Raw genomic sequence first — 16,610 nt, 5'->3', positions numbered from 1 at the left:
GTTTACCTGTGGATTAAGCTGCAGTTTATGATCTCTACAATGGAGGAGATGGGAAGCCGCAGCGGAATCCGCAGAAAAGAAGTGACATGTCATTTCGTTCTGCAGATTTGAAACCGCAGCAAAATCGCGTGGAAAATTCCACAGCATGTGCATAGCAGTTTCCATTTTACATAGAGTAAAAAGGTACTGTACAACGCAGCAGATTCTGCTGCAGACCCGCAGGGCCAGAAACGCTGCGGATCCACAGCAAAATCTGCAACGTGTGCATATAGCCTTAGCGTTCTGGTTGAGCTGATGCTCCCGACAATTACCATATCCCCTCAGTGGGCTCTAGGAAGGGGCTGCTGTTCTGGTGGTAGTCAGCCGGTGTCCTGGGCCCAAACTTTCTGCACGCCGCATCATCGAGGGGCGCGTTGGTGACGACTGCTGGCAGGGGGCAGGTCCTCAGGTGCCGGGGCTTGCGATCTTTTCCGGGGACTACAGGCAGCGGTGCAAGAGTACGGAAGCAACGAGCCCCACTGCGGACAAAGCTCCCATCGCTGGTGTCGAGGGGGCGTGGCTCCCATCAGGGCTCCATGGCGGCTGGCATGTGTTCCATGTGGAGCATGTGCAGTACAGCCGGAGACTGGGGACGCCGAAATCAACTGTAACTGAGCTCTGAAGATGAATCGGATGTCTTGAAGCTAGGTAAGGCGGACTTCTTAAAGACAGTTAAGAGCACAGTGAAAGATGGAGAGTTTTATCCGTCCTGACGTCCAAACCTTGGAATCACACCTGGACCCCGTAAGTAAACTGTAGTAGGGGTCTTCTAAATGTCGCTAGATACATAGCTACAGGCCCTTCTTTAGATTTATTTCAGGAGGCGCATAAACACTCAGCTGCAGCGACTAAACGGAAGGGTAAAAAGTGCCCTCTCTGCTCACCCACACTCCCAGAAGTGCATACCAAGAAACTATGTGAAAGTGCATATCTAAACTACTGAAGGAGGAACAGACCCCCCCCCCCCCCCCTTCTGGACAATATTCGATCCATGATTAGGGAAGAGGTACAAGCAACCGTTTCAACACTGATTCCAGCACAGTCCCCCCATCCCAAAAGATGGTATCGGCCTGCTCTATTTCTGACTCGGATGAGAGAGAATGTTCCTCAGCAGCAATCTCGGAAGGGAGGAAGGATCATGTCTGTTGAGAATATGGACATGATCGTGCAGGCTGTCCAGGAGTATCATGAAAGTAGAGGACTCCACGGAAACGTTAACAATCCAGGATCAGATGTTCGGATGCCTGAGAGCTCACAGAAATAGTCTTTCCAGTGAACCGACACATAATGGCAATGTTTCTGGAAGAATGGGATGATGTCGGAAAAAAAGCTCATACTCCCAAGGGACTTTAAGTACCGCCTTCCCTTCGACCCAGAGGAGACTAAAGTATGGGAATCGATGCCACAAATTGACATCCAAATGGCTACAGTTTTGAAAAAGAAGGAAATCCCTTTCGAAGATTCGTCTGGTGTTAAAACCCTATGGACAAGAGATCTGAGCACCTCCTCAAGAAAGCCTTGGAATCATCAGTGGCTATCATGAAGGCGAACATAGTAGCTACCTCAGTGGCCACGTCAATGAGCCTATGGGTGGAGGAATTGGAAAACCAAATTAAAAACAAAACACACAGATGAGATCCTCAGATTACTACCACTATTAAAGACAGCGACCGATTTTATGGCAGACGCCTCAGCGGAATCAGTCCTCTTCGATGCAAGAAATAGCGCACTATCCAATGCAGCAAGGTGAGCTCTGTGGCCTAGGTCATAGACGGGAGACACCCAGTCTAAGAACAAGCTCTGTTCAATACCCTTCTTGGGCCTACACGTGTTTGGTCCAGTGCTGGATGAGCTACTTGAGAAAGCATCAGGCAAAAGCCAAAAAGAATGCCGTCCTTTCTGAGGACTCGCTCCCACCCCAGGCAGGAATATAAAGGGAAACGAAAGTCCGGAAGGTGGAGTTACCCCAAAGGTGGGAAAGGAAGAAGTTCCTTCCAGGATCGGGGGGCCAAAATCCAGCAGGCAATGACTCCAGAGGACTTGGGGGAGACTCCAAGGGTTGGCAAGAGATCACCCAGAATCCAAAGATCCTGAGTACAGTGGCACAGGGATACAAGATACAATTCAACCAGTTGCCCCCCAAAAGATTTTGCCTCACCTGGGCCCAGTCCTCAGCAATATATCAGACTCCTGGAAGACATCCAGGACCTTTTAGGAATGAAGGCCATTAGGGACGTTCCTATCTTCCAGAGATTTCAGGGGCATAATTCAACGCTCTTCTCCATAAAAAGAAAAAACAGGAGAATTTCAGACAATAATCAACCTCAAACCATTGAACCGTTGGGTATCATGCAAACAGTTCAAGATGGAGTCGCTCAAATATGCAAAACATATGAGTTACTCTGCATTGTGCAAAACAAGGCATAAGTGAATGCAATATAATGTGACAATAAAATGCAGCTAAATACTGCTGTGCAAAACAATGCTGTCAAGCAAAAAGCTAGTTAATACAGCCCAATCAATAGCATGTGCTAGAGGTTCACACGCTGGAGCTACTCATATATGCAAAGCTGCTATGACAGCATGCCCAATTAACATAACCATGAACTCACAGCATGTGACAACCTGTCACACCCATCATTACGTAACCGGTTAAGCACACTATACATGGATGACATGAACTATCGGGTAATTATACCTGGTACTGGCATGTGGAGTCCCCCGGGCGTCCCTCTACCCCGACGCGCGTTTCACTACTGCTTCTTCGGGAGGTGCGGTCGGGCAGGGGGCATGCCGGTTTAGATAGTAAACATCCCCACCATGATTGGATGAGATTATATGCCACAGCGCATGCTCACATTATGCGGCCACAATGAAGGTTGTCTGTCCCGCACTATAACTGCGCATGGTCCGTGTGTAGTGACGTGACTGCAAGAAGATGGCTATCAATGAAGATTACTATGGCGCATGCGCTCGCTCATCAGATCTGCTCAGGAAAAAGGGGAAAGTATCGAGGCGGTCATGTGTCCAGGGATGCCGTGTCATCCATTAGGATGACATATACACCCAAAAGAACACTGAAGAACGCCTTCCACTTCTCCAGCTAGGTCTCGAACTGCACATGCGCACCACTTCAATTGATAATACTAATGAAAAGGAATAACTATAAATTACCAGTGAGACTTAACATGTGCGAATATTAATGTAACTACTAAAATTGCCAAAGTGCAAATTACATGTGATATAGATAAGAATATAGTTTACAATATATAAATATATTAATGTATACATTATAGCCCTATCAAGATATAACAGTGGTTAATAAAATATATATGACAGAACCTACATACAATATGTGCAACATATATAAGCAAAATAATCTTTCTTATTACATACAATATAAAATATAAAGTTCCTAGTGACAAACGAGCACAAACTATTCAATGCATTATTATAAGTACATAAACGGTATATGCATGTGGCTAAAACAATGACATTATTGGCATTATCCGGCAAAAAACAAGTTTTTTTTTTTTTCTTTTTTTCTTCTAGTTCAATGAATAATCATGAATTCTTGTCTTAGAAAAATTGCATTTGAAATGAAGACATCCATTTCAAGAAGGGTATATCACACCACCAAAAAACTATTTCCACTAAAACCTGCATATAAAATAAAAGAAAAGTTAAAATCAACATAATTAACAAAAGAAAGCAAAGTAAGAAAAAACCCTACCCACCAAAAATTCCAATGGTAAATCATGTCCAAAAGTTACAAGAAAGCACCAAACCCAAAACTCTCATTGAGCCCCTGTGGGGCCAACATGCCCAACCTGTATATCCACTGACATTCTTTTTTGGCAAGTCTTTTACAGACATCAACATCCCTAAGGCCCAAATCAATAGATTAACCCCTTTCCTACATTAGACGTACTATTCCGTCCATGTGACCAGGGACCTAAGTCCCAAGGACGGAATAGTATGTCTAGCGCGATCAGGTGCGCTCACGGGAGGAGCGCAGCAGATCGCGGCCGGGTGTCATCTGATTATCACAGCTGACACCCGACACTGTGTCCCGACACGTTAACCCCTGGCCCACTGTGATCAAACACGATCGCAGTGTACCGAGAGTTAAGGGAAGCATCGGCAGGGAGGGGGCTCCCTCCGTGCTTCCCTAAACCCCCCCGCAGCAGCGCAATGTGCAGCGCTGCTGTGGGGGTCTCCTTCCCTCCAGGTCCCTGGATCCAAAATGGCAGCGGGGGCCTGCAGGGAGCCAGCTTCCTCATGCCTGGGACAATGTAATAAAGTTAAAAAAAAAAAAGTGTAAAACATTTTTTTTAAAAATCGCTAAATAAATTGAAAAAAAAAATATTCCCTAATAAATTCATTTTTTGAAAATAAAAACAAAAACAAGTACACATAATTGGTATCACCGCGTCTGTAACAACCCACCCTATAAAACTGTCCCACTAGTTAATCCCTTAATTGAACCCCGTAAAAAATAAAAAAACAAAGCAAAAAATAATGCTTTATTATCATACCGCCGAGCAAAAAGTGCAATAACGCGCGATCAAAAAGACCTATACATAACCATGGTACCGCTGAAAACATCATCTTGTCCCGCAAAAAACAAGCTGCAACACAGTGTCATCAGCAAAAAAATAAAGTTATAGCTTGCAGAATAAAGCGATGCAAAAATAATTATATAAAAATAATTATATAATAATTATATAATAATTATATAATAATAAAAATAATTATATAAAAATAAAACTGTTTTCATTGCATAAAAGTGCCACAACATAAAAAGACATAAATGAGGTATTGCAGTAACCATACTGACCTGAAGAATAAAACCGCTTTATCAATTTTACCACACGCGGAATGGTGTAAACGCACCCCCCAAAAGAAAACCATGAAAGGCTGGTTTTTGTTCATTCTGCGTCCCAAAAATCAGAATAAAAAGCGATCAAAAAATGTCACAAGCCCGAAAATAGTACCAATAATAACGTCAACTCGTCCCGCAAAAAATAAAACCTCACATGACTCGGTGGGTCAAAATATGGAAAAATTTTAGCTCTCAATATGTGGTGATGCATAAACTATTTTTACAATAAAAAGCGTCTTTTAGCGTGTGACAGCTGCCAAACCTAAAAACCCGCCATAAATAGTAAATCAAACCCCCCTTTATCACCCCCTTAGTTAGGGAAAAATAATAAAATAAAAAATTTATTTCCATTTTCCCGTTAGGGTTGGAGTTAGAATTGGGGGGTTTCCACTGTTTTGGCACATCAGGGGCTTTCCAAACGCGACATGGCATCCGATCTAAATTCCAGCCATAAGTCAAATGGTGCTGCTTCCCTTCCGAGCTCTGCCATGCGCCCAAATAGTGGTTTACACCCATATATGGGGTATTGGCGTACTCAGGACAAATTGCACAATAACTTTTGGGTCCTGTTACTCTTGGGAAAATAAAAATTGGGGGTGAAAAGATAATTTTTGTGGAAAAAATATGATTTTTTAAATTGCATGGCTGTACGTTATAAAGTTCTGTGAAGCCCTTGGGGGTTCAAAGTGCTCACCACATATCTAGATAAGTTCCTCGGGGGGTCTAGTTTCCAACAAAATGGGGTTACTGGTGGGGGGTTTCCACTGTTTAGGCACATCAGGAGCTCTCCAAACTTGACATGGCATCCGATCTGAATTCCAGACAATTTTGCAGTGAAAAAGTCAAATGGCGCTCCTTCCCTTCCAAGCTCTGCCATGCACCCAAACAGTAGTTCCCCCCCCCCCCCCCCCACATATCAGGTATCGGCGTACTCAGGACAAAATGCACAATAACTTTTCCAGTCCAATTTCTCCTGTTACCCTTGGTAAAATAAAAAAATTGAACCTGAAGTAATTTTTTTTGTGAAAAAAAGTTAAATGTTCATTTTTTTTAAACATTCAAAAAATTCCTGTGACGCACCTGAAGGTTTAATAAATTTCTTGAATGTGGTTTTGAGCAGCTTGAGGGGTGCAGTTTTTTGAATGTTGTCACTTTTTGGTATTTTCTATCACACAGACCCCTCAAAGTGACTTCAAATGTGATGTGGTCCCTAAAAATAAAATGGTATTGTAAAAATGAGAAATTGCTGGTCAACTTTTAACCCTTATAACTTCCTAACAAAAAAAAATTTGGTTCCCAAATTGTGGTGATGTAAAGTAAACATGTGGGAATTGTTACTTTTTAAGTTTTTTGAGAGCCATATCTCTGATTGAAGAGCATAAAATTCAAAGTTGGAAAATTGCAAAATTTTCAAAATTTTCACCAAATTTTCGCTTTTTTCACAAATAAATGCAAGTTATATGAATCAATTTTTACCACGAACATGAAGTACAATATGTCTCGAGAAAACTGTGTCACAATCACCAGGATCCATGGAAGCGTTTCAGCGTTATTACCTCACAAAGGGATAAAGGGACAGTGGTCAGAATTGTAAAAATTGGCCCAGGAATTAACATGCAAACCACCCTTGGGAGTAAAGGGGTTAAATACGCTTAAAAAGGAGTAGCCTCGGGTTACTCTGATGAAATCTTTTAAAGTATTTTGGGAGGGTCTTTAAGGAAGCAATGTCATCAATATTTCTGGCTTTCTACAGTTAGTTCCATATATATTTGGACAGAGACAACATTTTTCTAATTTTGGTTCTAGACATTACCACAATGAATTTTAAACAAAACAATTCAGATGGAGTTGAAGTTCAGACTTTCATCTTTCATTTGAGGGTATCCACATTAAAATTGGATGAAGGGTTTAGGAGTTTCAGCTCCTTAACATGTGCCACCCTGTTTTTAAAGGAACCAAAAGTAATTGGACAGATTAAATAATTGTAAATAAAATGTTCATTTCTAGTACTTGGTTGAAAACCCTTTGTTGGCAATGACTGCCTGAAGTCTTGAACTCATGGACATCACCAGATGCTGTGCTTCCTCTTTTTTGATGCTCTGCCAGGCCTTCACTGCGGTGGTTTTCAGTTGCTATTTGTTTGTGGGCCTTTCTGTCTGAAGTTTAGTCTTTAACAAGTGAAATGCATGTTCAATTGGGGTGAGATCAGGTGACTGACATGACCATTCAAGAATAATTCACTTCTTTGCTTTAATAAACTCCTGGGTTGCTTTGGCTTTATGTTTTGGGTCAATGCCCATCTGTAGTATGAAACGACGAACAATCAGTTTGGCTGCATTTGGCTGGATCTGAGCACACAGTATGGCTTTGAATACATCAGAATTCTTTCGGCTGCTTCTGTCCTGTGTCACATCATCAATAAACACTAGTGATCCAGTGCCACTGGCAGCCATGCATGACCAAGCCATCACACTGCCTCCACTGTTGAGTTCATTTTCCCCTTCACTACTGAGGCCCGAGGAACTCCCTCTTCTGGTGAAGAAAGGTAGTGAGCCTGATTGTCAAACACCTGGGGCTGATGATGATGACTGGCTGAGTGGAGTTAATGACTGGATATAAGGCTGCCGACGCCCTTCTGGCCTGCGGGTGATTTCTCTGTGGACTTCTAGGAAACCAGTCTGATTCCTGCTCATCTAAAGCTAAGATTTCTGCTTTGCCTTTTTGCATTAGTGTTTTCCTTGCTTTTCTGGATTCTGCCATTCCCTGCTGGGGTGAGCTGAATCTCCTTTTGCCTGTTGCTCTGTCTAAAGAATATTCCTGAGTACTGACATAAATTTTTTGAAGCCTAGCGTCTTCAGGGCCTTTTTACTGTCAGTTGGTTGGCTCTTATTTTCATAGGGTTTTTCACGGATTGCAGACAGCAGCCTTCCTGTCCTTTCCTATCTAAGCTAGCGTGGGCCCCATCTTTGCTCAGTCTATCTTTCTTCTGTGTTTTGTTCTTTCTTCTTGCTTCACCGTCATTATATGTGGGGGGCTGCCTTTTGCTTTGGGGTCTGCTCTGGGGCAGTTTAGATTTCCCTTTCTGTCTTTAGGCTATGTAGTCCTCCGGCTGTGATCGAGGGGCCTAGGGCATCGTAGGAGCCCCCCACGGCTACTGCTAGTTGTGTTGATAGGTTCAGGGGTCTGCAATCCGATAGCTGCCAACTTCTCTGGTTTTCTGGACTTAGCTAGCATTTCTATTTTTGCCTCCTACGGTGACTCAATCATAACAGAATCACCCGCCATACCGCAGATTCTAGGGTACTCAATAGCAGGAAAGAATTGTATAAAAAAAAAAAAAAGTGTGTATATTTTTTCCTCTATCTCTGAGGCCGTAGGGGGAATTTTTTTTTCTCTCAATGGAGATAAAGCAATTGTCTGATCTTGTGGAGCAGCTCGCTGCGGAAGTGCGGGGAATTTCCGCCTACCTTGCTCATTCACATGCTGCTGAACCAAAGATTCCTACACCTGATGTATTTTTTGGGGATCGGTCTAAATTTTTGAATTTCAAAAATAATTGTAAATAATTTTTTGCCTTGAAGCCTAACTCATCAGGGAGCTCCACGCAGCAGGTTAAAATTGTCATCTCTTTGCTGCGTGGCGATCCCCAGGATTGGGCGTTTTCTTTGAAACCAGATGATCCTATTCTGACTAATGTGAACGCATTCTTTCAGGCCTTGTTGGGGTTGTATGGCGAACCTAATGCCATTGATCAGGCTGAAAAGACCCTGCTGGCATTGAACCAGGGTCGTGATTCTGCAGAATTGTACTGTCAAAAATTCCAAAAGTGGGCAGTACTTACTACCTGGAATGATAATGCCTTGGCTGCTCTCTTTCGGAAGGGGTTGTCAGAAGCCATAAAAGATACTATGGTGGGATTTCCTGTTCCCTCTGGTCTTGACGATTCTATGTCTTTAGCCATTCAGGTTGATCGGCGTTTACGCGAACGCAGAGCTGCATGAGAGGTGTTGCCACCTGTTGAACCGATGTCTGAACCTATGCAATGTGATAGAGTTTTTTCCAGAGAGCAGCGTCAGGAGTTCAGAAGGCGTAATAAGTTGTGTTTTTTCTGTGGAGATGCCTCGCATATTATTTGTCTGTCCTAAACGCGAGAAACGCTTTGCACACACGTTTTCTGTTGGTGGTGCTCAACCTAAGTTTCTTCTGGCTATTACTCTGATCTGCTCCCTGTCCACATTTTCCGCCAAGGCTTTTGTGGATTCGGGAGCAGCTCTAAACCTAATGGACTTGGATTTTGCTAAACGTTGTGGATTTCCGATGACACCTCTGCAGACGCCTATCCCTTTGAGGGGGATTGATGCTACTCCTTTGGCTAAAAATAAACCTCAGTTTTGGACCCAGGTGGTAATGCGGGTCGCCCCAGACCATCAAGAAAATTGCAGGTTTTTGGTGTTACATAATCTGCATGATACTATTGTTCTGGGGTTTCCCTGGTTACAAATTCATAATCCAGTTTTGGATTGGAAATCTGTGTCTGTGGTGAGTTGGGGTTGTCGGTGTGCCTTTAGTGAGGCTCCGGTGTTTTCCACTTCTCCTCAGTCGCATGATGTTCCTGATTATTTGGCGGACTTTTATGATGTATTTAGTGAGAATGAGTCTGCGTCTCTGCCTCCTCATAGGAGTTATGACTGTGCTATTGAACTGAGCCCGGGGAGTAAATTTCCCAAGGGTCGGCTCTTCAATTTATCTGTACCCGAGCACGAGGCTATGCGATCCTATATTAAGGTGGCGTTGGAGAAGGGTCATATTAGACCATCCTCGTCACCCTTAGGTGCCGGTTTTCTTTTTGTAGCCAAAAAGGATGGATAATTAAGACCTTGTATTGATTATCGTGCTCTCAACAAAATTACTGTTAAATATCAGTATCCATTACCTCTGATTTCTGATCTATTCTCCAGAGTTAAAGGTGCTTGCTGGTTTACCAAGCTTGACCTTAGGGGGGCGTATAATCTTATTCGCATTAAGCATGGGGATGAATGGAAGACGGCGTTTAATACTCCGGAGGGACATTTTGAGTACCTGGTGATGCCTTTTGAGCTCACTAATGCCCCTTCTGTCTTCCAGTGCTTCATGAACGATATTTTCCGAGATTTTGTCAATACATTTTTGATTATCTATCTGGATGATATTTTGATCTTCTCCAAGGATTGGGATTCTCATGTGGAACATATTCGGACTGCGTTCCGGATCTTGAGGGAGAAATCCCTGTATGTCAAAGGATCTAAATGCCTTTTTGGAGTACAGAGGATTTCTTTTTTGGGATTTATTTTGTCCCCGTCAACTATTGAAATGGACCCGGCCAAGGTACAGGCCATTTACGATTGGGTTCAGCCCACTTCTTTGAAGGCCCTCCAGAAGTTTTTGGGTTTTGCTAAGTTTTATCGGAAATTTATAGCAAAATTTTCTGGTATTGCCAAGCCATTGACTAATTTGACTAAGAAGGGTGCTGATGTGTTAAATTGGTCTCCGGATGCTTTCTTCCTTTCAGGAGCTGAAGCGAAGATTCACCTCCGTCCCGGTTTTGCGGCAACCTGATGTCTCACTTCCGTTCCAGGTAGAGGTGGATGCTTCTGAGATTGGTGCAGGAGCTGTTTTGTCCCAAAAGGATCCTGTAACATCTAAAATGAATCCCTGTGCTTTCTTTTCCCGAAAGTTCTCTCCATCTGAACGTAACTATGATGTGGGGAATCGGGAACTGTTAGCCATGAAATGGGCATTTGAGGAGTGGAGACATTGGTTGGAGGGAGCTAAGCATCAAGTCGTGGTCCTCACTGACCACAAGAATTTGATTTACCTAGAGTCGGCTAAGCGCTTGAACCCTAGACAGGCTAGGTGGGCCTTGTTTTTTACACGTTTTGATTTTGTGTTTTTTTTTCTTCCTGGAACTAAGAATGTCAAGGCTGATGCCCTCTCTAGGAGCTTCTTTGCTGATTCTCCTGTGGTGACCAAGCCTGCTACCATCTTAGGCGAAGGGGTAGTTCTTTCTGCCATCTCGCCCGATTTGAGACGTGCTCTGGAAGAGTTCCAGGAGGACAAACCTGAGCGTTGTCCCAGGGGAAAGTTGTATGTTCCTGACCAGTGGAAGAAGAGAGTGATGTCTGAAGTTCATTGCTCTGCTTTGGCTGGTCATCCAGGTATTTTTGGTACTAGAGATCTGGTGAGTCGGTCTTTTTGGTGGCCCTCCTTGTCTCGTGATGTCAGGAATTTTGTGCAGTCCTGTGGGACGTGCTCCCGGTCTAAATCGTGTTCTCGCTCTAGTGGGTTGTTGATGCCTTTGCCTGTCCCCAAGAGGCCATGGACCCATATTTCAATGGATTTCATCTCTGATATGCCTGTCTCTCAAAGGATGACTGTTATTTGGGTGATTTGTGATAGGTTCTCTAAGATGGTTCATCTTGTACTACTCCCTAAGTTGCCGTCTTCCTCTGAATTGGTGCCCCTGTTTTTACAACAGGTTGTTCGCTTGCACTGGATTCCTGAGAACATTGTATCTGACAGAGGAGTCCAGTTAGTGTCTAGATTTTGGAGAACTTTCTGTTCCAAGCTGGGAATTCAGTTGTACTTCTCCTCTGCTTTTCACCCTCAGACCAATGGGCAGACAGAGAGAACAAACCAGACCTTGGAGTCATATTTGAGATGTTTTATTTCTGCTGATCAGGATGATTGGGTTTCATTTTTGCCCTTGGCCGAATTTGCTTTAAATAATAGAGCTAGTTCTGCCACTTTGATGTCTCCTTTTTTTTGTAACTTTGGGTTTCATCCTCTATTTTTCTTCAGGGCAGGTGGAGCCCTCTGCCTGCCCAGGGGTTGACACTGTGGTGGAGAGAATGCACCAGATCTGGGACCAAGTGATGGATAAGTTATCTCTCTCCCAGGAAAAGGCCCAGCGGTTTTCCAACCAACATAGGACCATTGGTCCCCAATTTAAGGTTGGTGATATGGTGTGGTTATCAAAAAATATTGCTATGAAGGTGGCTTCTCCTAAGTTTAAGCCTAGATTTATTGGACCTTACAAGATTTTGGAGATTATTAATCCGGTCTCTTTTCGTTTGGCTCTTCCTGTCACATTTAAAATCCATAATGTGTTCCATAAATCTTTGTTGAAGAGGTTTGTTGAACCTGTTGTTCCGGGGGTTGCACCTCCAGACCCTGTATTGGTTGAAGGTAACATGGAATATAAGGTAGAGAAAGTACTGGATTCCCGTCTGGCTAGACGGAGACTCCAGTATTTGGTTAAGTGGAAGGGTTATGGTCAGGAGGATAATTCCTGGGTCTCTGCCTCTGATATTCATGCCAAAAGATTGGTGCGTGCCTTTCATCGGGCTCACCCTGATCGCCCTGGTGGCGTGGTTGAGGGTTCGGTGACCCCTCCTCAAGGGGGAGGTACTGTTGTGAGTTCATTTTCCCCTTCACTACTGAGGCCCGAGGAACTCCCTCTTCTGGTGAAGAAAGGTAGTGAGCCTAATTGTCAAACACCTGGGGCTGATGATGATGACTTGCTGAGTGGAGTTAATGACTGGATATAAGGCTGCCGACGCCCTTCTGGCCTGCGGGTGATTTCTCTGTGGACTTCTAGGAAACCAGTCTGATTCCTGCTCATCTAAAGCTAAGATTTCTGCTTTGCCTTTTTGCATTAGTGTTTTGTTTTCCTTGCTTTTCTGGATTCTGCCATTCCCTGCTGGGGTGAGCTGAATCTCCTTTTGCCTGTTGCTCTGTCTTCAGAATATTCCTGAGTACTGACATAGCTTTTTTGAAGCCTAGCGTCTTCAGGGCCTTTTTTACTGTCAGTTGGTTGGCTCTTATTTTCATAGTGTTTTTCATGGATTGCAGACAGCAGCCTTCCTGTCCTTTCCTATCTAAGCCAGCGTGGGCCCCATCTTTGCTCAGTCTATCTTTCTGTCTGTGTTTTGTTCTTTCTTCTTGCTTCACCGTCATTATATGTGGGGGGCTGCCTTTTGCTTTGGGGTCTGCTCTGGGGCAGTTTAGATTTCCCTTTCTGTCTTTAGGCTATGTAGTCCTCCGGCTGTGATCAAGGGGCCTAGGGCATCGTAGGAGCCCCCCACGGCTACTGCTAGTTGTGTTGATAGGTTCAGGGGTCTGCAATCCGATAGCTGCCAACTTCTCTGGTTTTCTGGACTTAGCTAGCATTTCTATTTTTGCCTCCTACGGTGACTCAATCATAACACTCCGCCGTGTTTTGCAGATGATGTGGTATGCTTTGGATCATGAGCTGTACCACACCTTCGCCATACTTTTCTCTTTCCATCATTCTGGTAGAGGTTGATCTTGGTTTCATCTATCCAAAGAATGTTCTTCCAGAACTGTGCTAGCTTTTTTTTAGGTGTTTTTAGCAAAGTCCAGTGTAGCCTTTTTATTCTTGATGCTTATGAGTGGCTTGCACCGTGCAGTGAGCCCTCTGTATTTACTTTCATGCAGTCTTCTTTTTATTGTCGATTTGGATATTGATGCACCTACCTCCTGGAGAGTGGTGTTCACTTAGTTGGCTGATGTAAAGGGGTTTCTCTTCACCATGGAGACTATTCTGCGATCATCCACCACTGTTGTCTTCCATGGGCGCCGAGGTCTTTTTGCATTGATGAGTTCACCAGTGCTTTCTTTCTCAGGATGTATCAAACTGTAGATTTTGCCACTCCTAATGTTGTAGCAATTTCTCAGATGGGTTTTTTCTGTTTTTTTTTTTTTTTTGTAGCTTAACCCCTTCACGACCCAAGACGCCTATGTAGGCATCATGAAAAGTCGTGCCCAAACGACCCATGATGCCCCCGTAGGCGTCATGCTATAAATAGCGTCCTGCAGGTCGGGTGACTGGGGTCACTGAAAGATCACCCAACCCGCACACAGAGGACACTCTATGGTTAATCCCAGGGGGCGTGGCTTAGCCACCACGTGCCTACGATCGCTCTGATTGGCTGTTTCACTTTTAACAGCCAATTAGAGCGATTTGTAAAATTTCACCAATGAAGTTTGGTGAAATATTACAATCCAGCCATGACCAATGCTGCAATAGCATCGGACATGGGTGGACACCGACACCCGACCCCCCCCCCCACACACACACACACCGACTGGCAGGGCCGATCGGCCCCCACCACCGATGGACGGCGGCGATCGGTCGCCGCCGTCATCATCTGCTCCCCCTCCCCTTCCTATCACTCCCCCACCTTCCGATTTCCCCCGGTACCTCTGATGTCCTGCTGTGGCTCCCGGTGTCCCGCCATCCGGATCATGGGCGCCACCATCTTGCAAAATGGCGGGCGCATTGTCCAAGATGGCGGCGCCCATGAATTTGCCGGCTGCCCATTCATTTTTCATTTTGATCACTGTGATAAACTCTCACAGTGATCAAAATGAAAAAAAAAAAAAAAAAAGTAAATACACCCCCCGTTTATCACCCCCATAGCCAGGCACAAATAATAAAATAAACATTTTTCCATTTAGGGTTAGAGTTAGGGTTGGAATTGGGGTTATAGATAGGGTTAGGGTTAGCATTAGAGATAGGGTTAGGGTTGGAATTAGGGTTAGGGTTGGAATTAGGGTTAGGGCTGGAATTAGGGTTAGGGCTGGAATTAGGGTTAGGGCTGGAATTAGGGTTAGGGCTGGAATTAGGGTTAGGGCTGGAATTAGGGTTAGGGCTGGAATTAGGGTTAGGGCTGGAATTGGGGTTAAGATTAGGGTTAGGGGTGGGTTGGGATTAGGGTTAGAGTTGGGATTAGGTTTAGGGTGTGTTTGGGTTGGGGTTGTGGTTATGATTAGAGTTGGGTTAGTGGTGTGTTGGGGGTAGAGTTGGAGTTAGAATAGAGGGGTTTTGACTGTTTAGGCACATCACGGGGTCTCCGAACGCGACATGTGCCACGATTTATTCCAGGCAATTTTGCGTTCAAAATGTCAAACAGCACTCCCTCCATTCTGAGCCCCGACGCGTGCCCAAACAGTGGTTTACCCCCACATATGGGGTATCAGTGTACTCAGGAAAAATTGCACAACAACTTTGGGGGTCTAATTTCTCCTGTTACCCTTGGGAACATAAAAAATTGGAGGCTAAAAAAATGATTTTTGTAAAAAAAAAAAAAATATTATTTTTATTTTCATGGCTCTGCGTTTATAAACTTCTGTGAAGCACTTGGGGATTCAAAGTGCTCACTACACATCTAGATAAGCTCCTTGGGGGGTCTAGTTTCCAAAATGGGGTCACTTATGGGGAGTTTCTACTGTTTAGGCACATCAGAGGCTCTGCAAACGTAACATGACGCCCGCAGACCATTCCATCAAGTCAGTATTTCAAAACGTCACTACTTCCCTTCCGAGCCCCGATGTGTGCCCAAACAGTGGTCCCCCCCCACATATGGGGTACCAGCATTCTCAGGACAAACTGGACAACAGCTTTTGGGGTCGGATTTATCTTGTTACCCTTCTGAAAATAAAAAATTGCGAGCTAAAAAATCATTTTTTGAGTAAATTTTTTTTTTTTTTTCACGGCTATGCGTTATACACTTCTGTAAAGCACCTGGGGGTTCAAAGTGCTCACTACACATCTAGATAAGTTCCTTAGGGGGTCTAGTTTCCAAAATGGGGTCATTTGTGGGGGAGATCCAAAGTGTAGGCAGACACGGCCTCTCCAAGCACGACATGGTGTCCGCTAACGATTGGAGCTAATTTTCCATTCAAAAAGTCAAATGGCGCTCCTTCTCTTCTGAGCCCTGCCGTGCACCCAAACAGTGGTTCCCCCCCACATATGGGGTACCAGCGTACTCAGAACAAACTGAACAACAACTTTAGGGGTCCAATTTATCCTGTTACCCTTGTGAAAATAAAAAATAGCGGGCTAAAAAATCATTTTTGAGGAAAGAAAATGATTTTTATTTTCATAGCTCTGCATTTATAAACTTCTGTGAAGCACTTGGGGGGTTCAAAGTGCTCACTACACATCTAGATAAGCTCCTTGGGGGGTTTAGTTTCCAAAATGGGGTCACTTGTGGGGTTTCTATTGTTTAGGCACACCAGGGGCTCTGCAAACGCAACATGATGCCCTCAGAACGTTCCATCAGTCTGCATTCCAAAATCACGCTCCTTCCCTTCTGAGCTCTCCCATGCACCCAAACAGTGGATCCCCCCCACATAAGGGGTACCAGTGTACTCAGGACAAATTCCACAACAAATTTTGTTGCCCAGTTTTTCTTGTTACCCTTGTGAAAATAAAAAATAGCGGGCTAAAATATCATTTTTGAGGAAAAAATGATTTTTTATTTTCACTGCTCTGCGTTATAAACTTCTGTGAAGCACTTGGGGATTCAAAGTGCTCACCACACATCTAGATAAGTTCCTTGTGGGATCTAGTTTCCAAAATGGGGTCACTTGTGGGGGAGCTCCAATGTTTAGGTACACAGGGGCTCTCCAAACACGACATGGTGTCCGCTAACGATTGAAGCTAATTTTCCATTCAAAAAGTAAAATGGTGCTCCTTCCCTTCCAGGCCCTGCCATGCGCCCAAACAGTAGTTTATAACCACATATGAGGTATCGGTGTACTCAGGAGAAATTGCCCAACAAATTTGGTAAAGGATGGCTTGTTTCACCTGCATGGAGAGCTCCTTTGACCGCATGTTTAC

Source organism: Dendrobates tinctorius, unplaced genomic scaffold (genome assembly GCF_039654945.1).
Source record: "Dendrobates tinctorius isolate UK_male_01 unplaced genomic scaffold, ASM3965494v1 ptg000028l, whole genome shotgun sequence".
In the NCBI taxonomy this organism is placed as follows: Eukaryota; Metazoa; Chordata; class Amphibia; order Anura; family Dendrobatidae; genus Dendrobates; species Dendrobates tinctorius.
This window is presented reverse-complemented; position numbering follows the sequence as displayed.